Here is a 13962-nt window from a genome sequence, read left to right as displayed (position 1 = left end):
GACCTAACGGTCAGGGGTCCTTTACCTTTATATTGAAGATTAGAAAGAACTGAGAAACCAAATTGACAGATTTGTTCATGTGGCGCTGTGGGTAAAACCTCAGCGCCTAGGGCTTGCCGATCGCATGGTCGGCGGTTCAAATCCCTGCGGTGGGGTGAGCTCCCGTCTTTTCGGTCCCAGCTCCTGCCCACCTAGCAGTTCGAAAGCACCCCTAAGTGCAAGTAGATAAATAGGTACCGCTTTATAGCGGGAAGGTAAACAGCGTTTCCGTGTGCTGCGCTGGTGCTGGCACGCCAGAGCAGCTTCGTCACGCTGGCCATGTGACCTGGAAGTGTCTCTGGACAGTGCTGGCCCCCGGCCTCTTAAGTGAGATGGGCGCACAACCCTAGAGTCGGACACGACTGGCCCGTACGGGCAGGGGTACCTTTACCTTTTGAGCCATAAATGCCACCTAAGTACTTCCTGCAACTCAAGGTAGGAGATTGTGGAAAAGGTTATAACTGTGGAAACACTGGGGGGGGGGGGTGATCAAGTCTCTTGGCACCTCCTGATATCCTCCTTTTGTACTCCCAATGTTGGGTGCCAATTCCTCAGCTCCCTCCTATGCATGGGCAGTAGGGCAAGAGGAGCTTCGCAGGTGGTATGTCTCATTTAGATCTCTCTTTTCCAATCATGCCTGTTGTTCTCTTCACTACAGCCAAGGTGGTACAGTGAGAGGACAGCTGGAGATGTTTTAAAATTACAGGAAAAGGGCAACAATCAAGAGGCTCATGGCTGCTCTTTGTATCACCGAGTGGGTTTTTGGCAGGCATATTGAGCTGGCCTGAACCCAAAAGGAAAAACAGAGTAAAGAAGATTGCTTGTGTAGGAGTGTAAGCCATGGTGTGTGTGTGTGTGTGTGTGTGTGTGTGTGTGTGTGTGTAATGCATCCTCCCAGAGACCCTATGATGATTTCCCTTCAGCTGATCCCAGAAAAAATAGACTGCAAGAATAAGCTGCTGCTTTGAGAAGCAAGGCATTCTTTTCAGAACTTTATCTCCCCTCTAGTAGGGGTGTGCCAGATTCCACCTCCTCCCCGCATTTAGTTATGCCATTCATTTTCATCATTGTAAAGTTCGTTAGTCATTTCTTCGCTTTGCATCGCATTCGTTTTCAAAACAGATTTGGAATTCAGTCGTTCCTTTTTCATGACTTCCATTCATTCATTATTTCCCATGGCTTTCAAGGTGAGACTCAGACCATCTTCTGCTGCCTATAAGTGTTGCCATCCAACTGGCATGACATTCCCAGGCATTCTAGTATTCCTTCATAAGGTCAGGACGGCCAAATTTGAGACAGTTTGGCAGAGGAGGCCCCATTTTAGAGGCAATTAAAATGGTACAATATACCGTATTTTTCGCCCTATAGGACGCACCGGCCCATAGGACACACCTAGTTTTTTTGAGGGGAAATAAAGGGGGGGAATCCCCACCCCAGCCGCGGATATCTGCCCGAAGCGTGGGGTTCTCTGCTTTGGCGCGCCCCATGCTCTGGGCAGCAGGCTGCTATCCGCAACCTAGGGAGCCCTGCGGCAACTCCCGCAGGGCTCCCTAGGCTGCGGGTGTCTGCCCGAAGCACAGGGCACTCTGCTTCGGTGCGCCCCGCGCTCTGGGCAAACGGGCTGCTATCCGCAACCTAGGGAGCCCTGCGGGAACCAACCCCTCTCGCTCTCCACGCTTCAGTGAAAGCCTGCATTCGCCCCATAGGACGCACACAGATTTCCCCTTCATTTTTGGAGGGGAAAAGGTGCGTCCTATAGGGTGAAAAATACGGTACATCCTAAAAGCTCACCATTGCTATATATTTTTTAAGTGTGAGACCTAGCTGATCTCATCCTGCTTGTGCACTCCAGCTGACACTCATTAAGTAACATTAGCTGCATTGCTACCTGTGGTACAACCCTGGCAGAGGCAATCACAACCTGTAGGAGATTATACTATTTGTTCCTACTCACTGAACACATCAACTGCTGGTCCGTGAAAAATGACATCCATATTTAAGAGAATCTCCGGCTGATCATCACAAAATATGAATGCAAATAAATCAATAAGTGGCGTTCTTTCTTCTCTGGTTATTTTTTCTTCCTCCCTCGTTAAATTAGTGTATGCCTTAGAAAATGATTCCCCTTCCTACCTAGAATCAACTGATATTTGGCTTCTCCTCTCCCAGAAATGCCTCCATCAGCAGTCATGTCACCTGATCATTCTCTAGCCATTATGAAGAATGATGAAAATGCTGGTCACTGATTTGCTTAGCTGTGATTCCTGCATTGCAAGGGGGTTAGACTAGATGACCCTTGGAGTTCCTTTCAGCTCTACAGTTCTACGGTTGTATGCTCCTTTGATTCTGTTCTTTTCTTCCTCCTCTCACACATGCTTTTCTTCATTTTATATCATGTTCTTTAGTCTATAAGTCATCATTATAGAATGTCAAGCAGATTGAGGCCTTTGACAGGGAAGCAAATGTATTGTATCAATTTGGATTTTTTATATCTAGAGAGAGAGAGCTCACTTTTCTATTAAAATAAGACTCAAGGTGGCTTACAGCACAAAACAAAAATCCAATACACAACAGCTATATAAAATACTGATTGCAATATAAAACACTGTATTACATATCCAATGCAAAACATGTGAAGTGCACTAAGATATTGCAGTTGCTGTTTCTCTTGCTATCCTCTGCAGAACCAAGGCTCCAGGAATCTGACCCAGATCCTGCACAAGACCCCCCTAAAATGCCCTTTTCCCTCCAGTATCCACCCAAAGGCACTAGCCCTCGGCAGCCATGGAGACTAGCTACCTGTATCTGTAGTGATATCATGCATGCACAGATACCACTATCTGCCTGTTTTCTTATTTTATGCAGATATCATTGCTTCTGGGTCTTGATGTATGAGATGGGACATATGGGGAGGTTGGACCACTTTTGCTCACTTGATAAACCTTGTTTATGTTGACTTTGCCTCTCTCTCCCTCTTCTGTCTCACACCTGAAATTGAAACCAGAGGATCTTTGCAAGTGATAAAATACAGGAACACACACACACACACACACACACACACACACACACACACACCCTGTTATAAAAGAATTAGGGACTGCTGGGAGGATAGCAACAGAACAGCAAGACAGATTGAAGAACAAACGGTTGTACTCATTATTTCTAGACGACGACCTGAAGAAAACCAACTGTTTACGAAGACTGCCTGATTCGTTAAATGGGAATGTAATCATGGGTGCTCCCTGACTTTACAGAGAAAGTGGGAAAAGAAATAAACAAAGCTTACTCATTACTATAAGGGAGAAGTTGGGAGGAGAAATATGCTTCTGATATATCGATGGCTTTCGGTAAGAACTGAATCAGTCCACACTGGGATGACTTGGATCTTAGATCTAAATCCTGGATCCTTCACAAATCAGATTCGAGAAACCATGCAATCCTTCTCCCCCCAAAAACAAAATCCACTCAGGTGTTCAAAAACATGTGTAGAGGTTCAAATCGTGCAATGCACCTGAAAATAGTCAAAGGAAAGATTGTGGTCACATTCAGCTAAACAAGGTCAGACTGTCCCTGCAGACCTTCATGCTCAATGTACAAATATGTAGGAGAGAAAGAGAGGCAGTACATCTGGGGACATTACGGACAAGGGTCTGGATACAAGCTCTGGTGCCTCTACACGGTAGCCCTCACAAGTTATGCCGCATGATTGAACAGGCCTGTCCTCTGCCTGTTATACATTCTGCTACTACTGGCACTCTCTCCATGCTCCCACCATGCAGTGCACAAGAAATGACTATGGTTCAAAGAGACAAGGTGGCGAGTGATATGCTAAGAACCAGAGGGAAAGCAGGGAGTTGGCAGAGTGTAGTAGCAGACCTCTGGTCCTCAGTGGGGGCTGAAGTGGGAATGTGGGAATGAAACCCCTACCACCAGAGCTACCCTGGGGTCAGAATCGCAAACTTCATGTCTATCCTGTGATAAGTGCAGTACCCAATGGTGGCTTGTACATGTAAATGAGCCATCATAAATCTAACCTAGGGATAGAGTGGTCATAGCTCCTCCAGCACAATGGGCTTTCTGTGGAAATAGTTCACCTATTTGGATATGAGATATTAAGTGGTGAAAGCAATAATGCACCAAACTCTTTCCACCCGTGAGCATCCAAAGTTGCCACTTCCACTTTCCACTTGACCCCAGGTACATTTCCAGTGGTGCTTCACCAGGCACTTGAGAACAGAACCCAGGTGGATCAGGCCAATGGCCCATCTAGTCCAGAACCTTTCTTCACAGTGGCCAACCAGATGCCTACAGGAACTCCACGGGCAGGACCTGAGTCCTAGCACATTCTCCCCATTAGTGATACCCAGCCACTGGTTTACAGAGGCATATTGCCTTCAACAGTAGAGGGAGTAGAGGGAGAACATAGCCAGTGTTGCTAATAGCCACTGGGCCGGCCCCAGAAATGTTGCTGTCGGATGCAAAGGACAAGGTGGTACCACAGTGGAACTGGCAGTTGAAGCTAACACTGCCACCCCTCACTGACCCTGAGGCAGGATGGGGGAGGGGGCATTATAGGCCATGTAGCAACAGATGGAAATGGATGGGAGGTTCAAGAGGAATCGCCATAGACTGCTGTTGCCCCAGGCAGTCACCTCACTCTCCCTAATGGTAGGGCCAGTCAAACTCACAAAGGCTCAACCCCTTTCAGAGAAAGAAGAGCCGCTCGTGTATCCTTAGGTAAGTCATCAAGGCTGTATGCATTTAGGTGTGTGAACCGGAATATTCATAGCTCAGAAGTACCATGAGTGAATTTTGTATTTCTGTGATTCACATATTAGCTCATTAGTGGAAAAGGCACTAGAGCCCTGAAGAAAATTCTTATTTCTGCTCTTTTTGCTCATAATGTAACATCTGAATTGGCCCCAAGCCAATAGCCTGGAGAGCAAATCTAAATCCCAGTATAATTATGAGAACATAAGAAATTGCCTTTTCTGAACCTAATGTAGGCCCATTTAGCCAATATTCTGTTTCAAACAATGGACAGCCAGAAGCCTCTGGCACACTCACTCTGGGACTTCCTTCAGATTATAGCTGCTTCTGAACTTCTTCTCATCTGAATTCAGAGTTATGAATTGCTTCCGGAGCACAATGATGCTTTTGGAATCCTCTATTCTTTCTTTCTTTTTTAATTTCTGAATTTTGTATGTACACAGGAACTGCAGGCAGTTTACAGCAAAGATGGGGAACCTGTGGCCCTGGGTATGTTTTTGGACTCCAGTTCCCACCATCCCCATCCAGCATGGCCAATGGCCAAGGATTATAGGAATTTCAGCCCGACTACATCTTGAAGGTCACAAGTCCCCCTTCTCTGGTTCCCAGTTCTTTCCTATCTCCCTCTTCCACATTACTGGCACACAAATGGGCATGTATAAAACATGTGCCGCCGCCACACCAGTGTTGATGTGATATAGCTGAACCAAACTTCTCTTGGTGTTTGATGCTTTACCACCAAATAGAAGCACATGTGTAAACGGTACAATAACCTTGATGCAATCACTCCCATCTTGAAAGAGGGGGAAGGAGGAGAAAGAGAACACCAATTCAAGAATGCAGGTTAGACACTTTCCTAGTGGAATGGTGTTGCAGGACCTTCATATTGCTGGCTCCCCCTTTATGGAACTCCCAGCTGAGATCAGATTGTCCCCACAACCACCTTAAAACATTCTCATTTCATCAGGCACCCAGTTGTTTGTGGCATACTGCTACGAAGGAAACATGTTGCTTGATGCTGCATTTTTGAAGTTGGGTTATTTTTTTAGATTGAATTTTAAAGACAGTCATTACCTGCCCTGGGAGGAGAGACAGGGTATAAGCACTTCTAATAAACAGCTAATCTAAAATTTCTTTTGTACTTGCTACTTTGGAATTTGATCTGTTCAGGATCACTCATGCTGTGGCTGAAGAGTACAGTGCTGTACCCATGAAGTCACCCACCTTTTTGGATCCATGAGCACATTTGCAAAGTGAGTAAACGGACACAGACCCCACCCAAACCTTGTAGCCATATGCATGCCACAACCTATTCCATGGGCCAAAACAGAATATTTCTTGCAAGGATTGCAGGAGTGGGCAGCAGGGACCCTGCAGGCACCAGGGAAGGCCACAGTGGGTACACATGTGCCCATGGGCACCATGTTGGTGACCACTGCCTTATACTGTCTGCATAGCTTAGAACACAATGCTAATGCAGCACAGTAGGCAGACCTGGAGGAAACAGTCATGATCTTCTGGCTCACCCCATCTTCTTTTGTATAACAGAGAGACAGGGAGAGAAGCTGAACTGGGGTGGGAAAATGCACAAGACTCTATCAACCCTGAGCAGAGGAAGAATGATGAGATTTTTTAAAAATAAAAAACCTAAAAAGATGGTGGGGGGAAGGATGGATTGCTTTTATTTTCAGGACAAGACCTGCACCAGCCAGCAGCTAGAAAATAAAAACAACTTGTGACAGGCAATAACCTGTTTCAGCAACAAAGCAGCCATTGTAATGAAGCCACAATCACTCTTCAGATCTCTCGTGGTCTCACGTCTTTCTTCTCTTCTCTGAGAAACTGACACTTCCAATCTATTGTAGATCTCTTGTTCCTGAGCAGGGAGTTATGCTCCTGAAGCTTTTGTGTGTGTGTGTTTTCTAGACGAGGAGTCAAATCAGGGTGGCCATTTAAGCATTGTTGGGGGGAAAGAGGACAAAAACTGACATTGATTTGCAGGAAAGGTGCACACAACAATTTAGACACAGAGTGACAAATTTAGGAATCATTACTACAGGCAGGATCCAGCAAAGTGCTTCCCCAGTGCAAGAATTTCTGTTTGTTCACCATAACGTCCCCTCCTTCTTTTCCCCATGTGTGCCCCCTTGCTTTTCCCAAAGCTGCTCTGGGGTGGTGGGACACTCAGAGCAGCTTTAGGAGGCATGTGGAGAGAGGAGAGAGTGGGGAAGGTTCATTGTGCAGTCAAAAGTCGTTGCACTAGTAGAATCACTATAATTTTCAAAAGAAATATAATACATCTCCCCATAGTGGCCAAGGCTGTGATCTGGTGAGTCATGGCAACTTCAAGTCTCCCTTTGGCTCTCCCTTCTAGGGGAACCTCATCATTAGATAGAGTTGCCATTTCCCAGACATAGCCAGGATTCAGCCACCGTAAACAGCATCCGAGCGGGAATCACTGAAATGTCCGGGAAAATCTGGACGTATGGCAACCAATGTTGGAAGTGTATATTTTGGCAAATGTCCTTAAAAATAGCTCTAAAACTTCACTTTTTGAAATATGGCAACCCTACATAAGAGTTGACTTGAATGGGACAGCCCTTCAAATAGAGGACTCCTTCAAACAGAAGACTGTCCTGCGTAAAGTAAGACACACAGCCAACCTAAGTCAAGCTTTGACTCACACATGGGCAACATTGAAAAATGGAGGACACCTTGGAATAAACACCAGCCAGGCTTTGGTGCAGCAGCCATCAAAAGCAACAAGTTACTTGTGCCAGTTGCAAAAATGGCCTCTTTTCAGCCGCCCACAAAGACTTCAAGCATATTTCATCCACAGAGATAGGTCAGACACATAGCAGTAAGCTGACTGAGCCACTGATGTTGCAATCCATATCCAAACTTACATGGGAGTAAGTCTCACTAAATGGAACGGGACTTCTGAGTAGGTATGCACAAGTTGACATTATGAGTCTTGAAAATGTGCCCCCTGGGTCTTGTGCACACTTGTGTGATTCAGCGTGTGAACCTTCAAAATGGGGCAATATTGATGTACACTGCAATATTGTATTATTCTGAAAGCTCTTAGAAGAAGCAACAGTGGACTATGTGATTTTGCGCTCGCCCATGAAAATGACACCCTCCTCCCATCATAGCTTGGACAAGAGATTCTTAAAAGAAAAAAGAAAAAAAGCCATGTGTCTTTTCATTAATCAGGCAGAGATATGCCAAGATTCTCAACACACCATTGTTCAGTTTTCAGGTAGACATTTTGAAAACAATCTTTCTGTGCAGCACTTTTCTTTTTTCTTTTTAATTCCCAGAAATGGTACAGCAAATGAAAACTGCAACTTGGGGACATCACACACCCTTTTTTTGTTCTCAGAACAATCAGTTGACAAGCCAAGAAGTCTGTATGTTCAGGAAGGTAAATCGATTTTATCTGATTTCTGTACCAAACACCTGGGCCACAGAGAAAGCTTTGTGTATTTCAACACTTCAAACAACTAAGTTAGCCTGGTAAAAAGCTATAACCATTGCTTATTTTATTCTAGCAGAGTAGATGTGTTATTCTGCAGCCCTCAGACAATAGAGTCTTACAGCACTTTTAAAAAATACATGAAGTGTCACAGGCAAGCATCTACCTTATCAGATCTCAGAAAGCTCATAGATCTTAGAACGAATATTAATTTTGAATATTTCAGTTGAATAATAATGCTGTTCTATATTCTACATTTTATATCTGTAGTAATACAGTGGTGCCTCGCAAGACGAAAAGAATCCGTTCCGCGAGTCTCTTCGTCTAGCGGTTTTTTTGTCTTGCGAAGCAAGCCCATTGATGGCTTAGTGGATTAGCGCTATTAGCGGTTTAGCGGCTTTTAGCGGCTTTTAGCGGCTTATCGGCTTATCGGATAAGTGGCTTAGCGGCTTAGAAAAAGGGGGGGAAGGGGGAAAAACCGCAGGAACTCGCAAGACATTTTCGTCTTGCGAAGCAAGCCCATAGGAAATTCGTTTTGCGAAGCACCTCCAAAATGGAAAACTCTTTCGTCTAGCGAGTTTTCCGTCTTGCGAGGCATTCGTCTTGCGAGGCACCACTGTGTGTATATATATACACACACACACACACACACACACACATATACATATACATATACATATACATATATATATATATATATATATATATATATATATATATATATATATACACATTCCATCAAATTTACAAATCTTCAAACTAACTACATAGCTACATAGTTCGTTACAAAACATCATTTTTAAAAGACCTCTGAAACAAAACTGATAACGCTTTAAGTATTTCAGCTTATGTAAATGTAAGCAAGGGATGAAATTAATGATAATGATATAACCAAATACCTTGCACAGGATTAAGCCTATCAAGCATATGAGCTTATTGAAGCCGGGTTTATTATATTCCTCCCCTTTAGGATTAAAAGAAAAGCCTTTTGTTTGACAGAAGAGTGAAAGTGCATACACATTTATTCATGCACCAGAAAGAATGGAAAGCAGAAGTTAACACGGCTGTCTTAATGTAAGCCAGGTATGTGGACCAGTGCTGGTGCTTCAGATGTTGCTTGACTGCAACTCGTATCAGACCCAGTTAGCATGGTCAGTGGTCAGAGATGAAGAGACACTTGGAGGTCCACAGATATAAGCTTACAATATGGGCCTCATCTTCACTATACCTTAAAAGCAGTATTGTGCCTCTATCTATCTATCACCTATCTATCTATCTATCTATCTATCTATCTATCTATCTATCTATCAATCATCTATCATCTATCTAATATATTAGTTTTTATATATATTTTCCAAACAAAACATAACATCTCCTCTCATCTTATACAACATTTTGGCTATAAGCCTAGGACTTCCATCAACCACATCTAATGATTTTCAACCTTCATCACTTAGCCTTGCATTTCATTATTTCCACTATTACTTTCAACAGCCCATAACTTAAAATCCATTCTCATAAATTTTCCCTGCAATATTTCATATAGTTCTCCTTACAAAACTTCTTGTAATCCTACAAGTGTAGTCAATTGATTGCAATTGACGCTCATGGCTCCCCACAAAAAAATCCTGGGAACTGTTGTTTATTGAAAGTACAGTGGTACCTCTAGTTATGAACTTAATTCATTCCAGAGGTCCGTTCTTAACCTGAAACTGTTCTTAACTAGAGGTGTGCTTTCGCTAATGGGGCCTCTTGTTGCCACTGTGCCACCGGCACACGATTTCCATTCTCATCCTGGGGCAAAATTCTCAACTTGAAAAAACTCTTTTAGGTTAGCGGAGTTTGTAACCTGAGGCGTTTGTAAACTGAGGCATTTGTAACTCAAGGTACCACTGCACTGAGAGAAACCCATTTCCCTCGCAGAGATACAATTCCCTGGGAAGAGGGCATGACTGTTTAACCACTTGAGAGCCCACCTCCAGGCCCCCAGATTCTGGTAAATGGAATAGCTGGCCTTGGAAGGAATCCTATAGGTCCCACCACCCTGAGCAACAAACCTAAGGCCCTCCCCATCACCTTAAAAGTGCCTGTGAGTGATCACCACATCCCTATCTGTCTTACACACACACACACACACACACACACACACACACACACGTATGGTGGCCAACCTAAAGCTGTTTAGATGCCCTCAACACAGCACTCACAACCAGTTACAAGCCCCTATTAAGCGACAATGTAGACACCTAGAGAAAAGTCACACTGGTCTGCTTGTCAGGCAAAGTGAAATGAAATCCTACTCATTCCAGTGCAACTGGTTCACCTACAATATTACAGTTGTACCTTGGGTTACATACACTTCAGGTTACAGATGCTTCAGGTTACAGACTCCGCTAACCCAGAAATAGTACCTCAGGTTAAGAACTTTGCTTCAGGATGAGAACAGAAATTGTGCTCAGGCCACGCGGCTGCAGCGGGAGGCCCCATTAGCTAAAGTGGTGCTTCAGGTTAAGAACAGTTTTGGGTTAAGAAAAGACCTCCAGAACAAATTAAGTACTTAACCCGAGGTACCACTGTAATCCTTTGTCAGCAGCCTGACATCACAATAACATCAGGCAACTTGGTTTTCCCCACACAGACAATCAGCTGATCGTCAGGACTTGCAAGTCTCTTTTAACCTAGCTGCATCTTTACCTGCTTCACACCTGTCCTCTTATATGAGGGCTGTGGCTTAGCCAAAACAACTACATGGGTCAAATAAGGGCACCTGGCAGGCTTCAATCAGCCTCTGGTCCAGAGGTTTCCCCACTTCTGGTCTAGCATAAATCAAAACTAGTGGCAACCAGAAAATGTAATATTATTTCATGCAGGTTTACTGGCACCACACTTTGCATATAATTAAGTACCAAACAAACTAATACATGCAATCATGGGCTGAGTTTGAAGTTTTTCCTGTTGAATTTTTCATTTTCAATGAGAGGTCCAAGAAGTGTGAAAATTATGTGCAAACTGATTATGTGAACACCCTCTGTCCTGGACACGACACACTGCAAAGGAGGGGTGGTGTCACAATTTTGTAAGCTCCCAAGTCTCCAGGGGAAAGTAATTTAGCCCCTGAGATAGCCCCCCAAAGGCTATCAGAGCCGCTCTCCAAACCTCCAAATCAAAAGTTCAGGCAGCCTCATTTTATATAAATTGTGTGAGTCAGCCCACCCATGTGAAGTGGAAACAGCAACACCCACCCACCATCACATGTGCATGGAGGGCTTACAAAAGCCTTCTCCACTGCTAGATCAAAAAAGATAGAAAGCAAGAGATGATTGCACATAATGCAGAGTATCTGAATCCTGCTGGAGCCTAAGAAAATGGGTGGGGTATGTTAAGAACATAATCGGAGCTTGTTGGACCAGGCCAAAGGCCCACCCAGGCTAGCACTCCTGATCTCACAGTGCTCTGCCAGATACATTGAAATACTTTATTGTCACTTGTACAACTTGTATACAGTGAGATTACACGAGCACCCCCCACTCAGCTCTCTTAGTCTTAATTCTCCTCGTTTACTGACGCACACCCACCAAACCCGGAAGTCAGTTGCCCTGTTGTTATCTTTTCATTCAGCAGCCTAACAGCCCATGGATAGAAGCTGTTCTTTACCCTGTTGGTGTGACTAATCATGCTTCTATCTTCTGCCCAAGGGCAGGAGATCAAGAAAGTGCCGGCCAGGGTGTGAATCATCCCTGAGAATTTTCCTCACTCTCCTGAGGCAATGTTCTTCCGCGATGTCATCCAGCGGATTCACGGGACAACCCATAATATCTTGTGCTGTATTCACCACCCTCTGTAGGCACTTCCTATCAGTTGATGTCAAACCAGCATACAACACCGTGATGCAGTATGAAAGGACACTTTCTATTGTGGACCAGTAGAAGGAGATCATCAAATGTTGATTGACATCATTATTTCACAATACTCTGAGGAGATGGAGATACTGGTAGGAATCCCAAGCACCAGAGCAGCCCCCCACCCCAACCCATGCTTTGCTGCTACTAGTATCCAGATGCATTACTGTCTCCAGCCATGGATCAGTTTGCTATGGAAAAATATGAGGAAGGAAAGGAGCTCCAAGCCATAAATGAGGTCAAGGAGTCAGCAGCAACGAACCTCTAGGTACACATGCACCCACAAAGGTATTGGCCAGTGCCCACAGCTGTAGTCCCTTCTGCCGCTCCTCTCACTGAAATTAGGCATGCAAGAAGCATTCATTCTTTTGTAGCCGGTAGAAAAGGTTCTGGTATGTGTTGACTTGGTGTGTGGGTGGGTGTCTGCTAGCCACAGAAGTTTCTCCACTTTGCAAATGTGTCTGTATGCTAAGAAAGGTTGGCAACCTCTGAAGTTAACATTGCATGATCTGGCTGCAAGGAACCATTATTTGCTCAGATCTGAATACAAAATACATTGCTAAATAAATTTTTGACTACTTTTAAACTCATCGCCCTCACCTCCACTCCTCGCTGCCAGATTTGTGAGGAAAACTCACTGACCCTTGCTAATTGGCTAAAATACATTTTTTACTTAATAGGCTTTCCATAACGCAGAGGCTTTTATTGAGTTTTCTGTTGTTAAATATCCCTTCCTTTCTTTCTCTTTGGGAGGGAGAAGTATTAGCTTCTGATTTCTGAGTCCATAAAGGAAAGATTAAAGTCCAATGGTGGCTTATAGGTCAGTCTGGCTGACATACAGATATGCAGATATTGTGAGTTATTAACTGGATAGTAAGTTAGGGCAGGAAATGGGTGAGCTAATCAGATCTCTGCTGTTGACCTCCTTTGTAACTCTGATCAAACTTTGCACTTCTTCAGCATAAAACTTTTAAGGTACTGTGGCAGCGGGAAGTATGAGATAGACAAATTGCTCAGCTTTCAGACTAGGTATAGACATTTATTTGTGTTTACATTGCAGCATGGCATAACATCCTGTCCTGACTGAATCCTTTATCTGGCCTTCCCAAACCTGATGCCCTCGAGATGCTTTGGACTACAACTCCCATCATCCCTGACCATTGGTTATGCTTGGACTGATGGAATTTGTAGTCCAATAATATTTGGAGGGCACCAGCTTGGAGAAAACTGCCTTAATGTGTTAGAAACACTTCATGGCGAACAAGTCAGATATAAAGAATGCTTAGTATCCTAGATGTACACACACATCAAGAATGAACAGGGAATACCTAGGCTGCCTTGTCAGTGAATTTTTCAAAGAAGTCGGCACAGAAATGGAAGACAAACATGAATGGTTACAGAAGATACCCACCAATATTTTGAGAGAATAAAGCTTAATCAATGGCCATCTTGGCTGAAGAGCAAGGGAGTGACCATAACCTTAAACATATTTTTTGGGGGGGGGGTGGAGAAATCCCCTGAAACACAGTTATCTTCCTCAATTTACATTTGCAATTTAACCAAGATACTCTACCAGAAGAAAGCTAACCAACTGGTCTGGACTCAGACCCACAAGGCCTATGCTTGGGATGTTACGTAGAGCACCACCACCCAGCTCTGGCCAAAGAAGGGTACTACAGGGTAACCAGCCAGGCAATAAAGGAAGTCTCTTGAACATCAATAGGCCAGAGCAGATTATTTATACGTTAAAGCCAATCCACAGCAAAACTTCTGGGT

At 44.1% G+C, this 13962-nt stretch overlaps 1 protein-coding gene across 3 annotated transcripts in view; it reads right to left on the bottom strand.

Moving 5' to 3' along the window:
* The window catches only part of CHRM2 (cholinergic receptor muscarinic 2), a 171394-nt gene that overhangs the window by 96181 nt on the left and 61251 nt on the right, over positions 1–13962 (bottom strand). The gene's annotated exons all lie outside the window — the stretch shown is intronic.

This window comes from Podarcis erhardii, assembly GCF_964252035.2.
Source record: "Podarcis erhardii genome assembly, chromosome: 10".
NCBI classification, from domain to species: domain Eukaryota; kingdom Metazoa; phylum Chordata; class Lepidosauria; order Squamata; family Lacertidae; genus Podarcis; species Podarcis erhardii.
This window is presented reverse-complemented; position numbering and strand designations above follow the sequence as displayed.